Below are 3,641 nucleotides of genomic sequence, written 5' to 3'. Positions count from 1 at the left end.
TGGTTTCTCCTCTCCCTTTTTACCCTCACAACAACCATGTGAGGTAGGTAAGGCTGACACCTGACACAGCCACTGTTGACCTGGGTCACGACTGATCCAATATGTCTTTTTGGACTCATCATAAGATGGTGGGCTGGGGGCGTTTGGTCTGGCCCCTCAGCTTTGGCCTTTCTGGCTTGGGTGAACCTGTTGGTAGAATACACTACTGCCAGCATAGCCCGAAGCATCATTGGGGCACACAAACTGGCACACCACATCAAGGCAGCCCCCATGTGCTGCCTTATCATCATCATCATCATCATCATCCTATGTGCATACAGAGTGTTCCCAGTTTTCTAAATGAGAGCAAATCTGTGTAGGGAAAACTACTCTGTTTGAAGGAGTTGTTGATTGGTGGCCGCATCATTGTGTCTCAACTTCATCTCTTAAATTTATCATAATTTATTGGAGTTGTTACATTTTTACCCTACATTTCCTGCAAAGAGCTCAGGACAGCATGCTTGAAGTCCTCCTGCCCAACTATCTTCACAACCATTTTGTGAGGTAGGCTAGATGGAGAGTGTTGCTGGCTCAAGCTACTTTGGAGAGACTTATAGAAGGACAGGGATTTAAATTCAGAGGGGGAATCAGTTAGGATCAAGAGCTCTGTTTCCTAGACTTCTGAAAGCTGCTACACACTTTTTTCTGATTATTAATGAAAGCAGACTTCACTCTTATGCCTGAAAAGATTTGCTTTTGGAGTGTGCACTGAAGACACTAGAGCATAAGTCGATCTCACAGATAAGTCGAGGGCAAGTTTTGAGCAAAAAAACATGGAATTTTCTATGACCCTTGGAGAAGCCAGGGCGGGTGGGTTTAAACTTAGTGGGGGTATCTGATTATAGTTTTGTTTGATTTTACTCAAGGCCAGATCCTGAAAAATAACCGGGACCCACTTTTTTAGAATGAAAATCTTTCAGGACCCACCAGAAGTGATGTCATGACCAGAAGTGACATCATCAAGCAGGAAAATTTTTGACAATCCTAGGCTGCAATCCTACCCACACTTACCCTGGAGTAAGTCCCATTTACTTTTATTATTAAAAGAATATGTATAGTAGCTTGTTAAAAGTACAGGTCTGTAACATTTCCCCAAATGCAGTCACATAACTTCGTAGCATCAAGTCCAATATATTTTCAAAATAAAACATTGAAATGAATGGGGACCCACCTGAAATTGGCTCACTACCCACCTAGTGGGTCCCAACCCACAATTTGAGAAACACTGGTCTAATGGGTTCTGAGCTGTCTGTGACAGATCAGAGAGAGATCTTGGGGTGCTGGTGGATGGCTCAATGAAAGTGTCAACCCAATGTGTGGAGGCAGTGAAGAAGGGCAATTCCATACTAGGGTTAATTAAAAGGGGGATTGAGAATAAAACAGCTAACATTGTACAATAAAACAGCCATTGTATAAATCGATGGTATGGCCCACCTGGGGTATTGTGTTCAGTTCTGGTCACCACATCTTAAAAAGGACATTGTGGAACTAGAAAAGGTACAGAAGAGAGCAACCAAAATGATTACTGGGCTGGGGCACCTCCCTTATGAGGAAAGACTCTTCAGTCTTTGAGGCTCTTCAGCCTAGAAAAGAGGCTCCTGAGGGGGGACATGATTGAGACATACAAAATTAATCAGGGGATGGGTAGAGTGGATAGAGAGATGCTCTTTTCCCTCTCACACAACACCACAACACCAGGGCATCCACTAAAATTGAGTGTTGGGAGGGTTACAACAAACATAAGAAAGTATTTCTTTACCAAACATGTAGTTAGTCTGTGGAATTCCTTGACAGAGGAAATGGTCTTGGTGTCTGGCTCAGGTGCCCTTAAAAGGCGATTGTGGAGAATAATGGATTTGTGGAGGAAAACTGCATCACAGGTTACAACTCATGATACATATGTACAGTCTGAGATAAGCTGGTTGCTCATCATGAGGGTCAAGTTGGAATTTTTTTCTGTCATCTAAATTGGCTGAAGGTGGCAATTTTTTTGCCCACCTCAGACTGGATAGGGAGGGAAGATGTGTTCAGTAGGTTTCATGCATTAAAAATTGGTCACTTATGATTAATAAAGTGGTCCAAGTTAAACCAAATCAGCACTTGTCTGGTGTCTTTGTTGGGGGGAGAGAAGGTAAATTGAATGCCAGATGCAGGGGAGTGGCAGTGAGATGCAAGTACCTCTGGTCTTGTGTGCTCCCTGAGGCATCTGGTGGGCTGCTGTGAAATACACAAAGCTGAACTAGATGGGCCTGATCCAGCAGGGCTCATGTTCTTAAGTTCTTATGGGGGTGGGGCAATGGCACATCATCATGCCCACCATCTGCCCTGCCCACTGCATGGGAGGAGGTCCATCACAGGGGTGATGTGCTGGCCTTTCGCACCAGGTGACACAAACGCTAGTGACCCCACTGCCCCCTGCCCAATCCTCACCCCTTGCAGGGTCATGTTGTAGACTTATTTATTTTAAAACAACAACAACAACAACAGTATTTATATACCGCTTTTCAACAAAAAGTTCACAAAGCGGTTTACAGAGAAGATCAAATATCTAATGGCTCCCTGTCCCAAAAGGGCTCACAATCTAAAAAGATGCAAAAGAATATCAGCAGACAGCCACTAGAACAGACACTGCTGGGGTAAAACATTTTTACCCCACTTTTCTTTTCACTTAACGTACCTCCCTTGTTGGATCAGGATAATGATGTTGTGTAAAACAAAGTCACACAATAAATGCTCTGAAAGAAGTTTTTTTTTTTTTGGGGGGGGGGGGGAGGAATTAATCTTGCATAGATCCCCCAAAGGGCTCTTGAACTTTCTGTTGAATCTTCTTACCCACACTGAGCTCCCCTTACTGAAATTTGGAATTGCACCCTGGGAAAAAGTCTTTGTACCCAAACTCCAAGTTAGCTTATACTTGGCAATTTTGCAGCATAGCAACTAATCACACAGGTCAGCTTGTGTCTCATTAGCATTTAGTACTTGTACTCTCTCTCTCTCTCTCATTAAAGAAGGAAAGATAAACATATAGACAATTAGCCCCACAAGCCACTCAGGAGTATAGCAGAAGGATGGGGAAAGATGAATGGGATGTTCAACTGCATCTGGCAAGGAAATCAGTCTTGTTTCTTTGCTTTGGATCTAGGCAATGCTCTGTGCAAGTCAGTAGAAATCAGGAGGCAAGATTTGGAGCTTGTGTGAGAAACACAGGCATGGCTGCTCCAGAAGTTCTTCAGAAGAGATCTTGAAATTTGATTAGTATTGAATGGATACAGCAGTGTGTGTGTGTGTTTTACAAAGTAGCAGAAAAGACAGGTCTCTGCTCCAAAGAGCTTACAGTGCAAATTTCAATAGTTGGTGATACCAAATGGAATCATAGAATGTTAGAACTGAAAGAGACTTGAAGATCATCTAGGCCAGGGGTGTCCAAAGGTTTTGGCAGGAGGGCCACATGGTCACTCTGACACTGTGTCGGGGGCTGGGGAAAAAAAGAACTAATTTACATTTAAAATTTGTATAAATTTACATAAGTTTACATAAATGAATATATTAAATATGGAACTTATATGAATGAATATAAGGTATAATATAATATGAAGGTCCTG

This window comes from Tiliqua scincoides, chromosome 4 (genome assembly GCF_035046505.1).
Source record: "Tiliqua scincoides isolate rTilSci1 chromosome 4, rTilSci1.hap2, whole genome shotgun sequence".
Lineage (NCBI taxonomy): Eukaryota > Metazoa > Chordata > Lepidosauria > Squamata > Scincidae > Tiliqua > Tiliqua scincoides.
The sequence above is the reverse complement of the archived record's forward strand: the minus strand, read 5'-3'. Positions refer to the sequence as shown.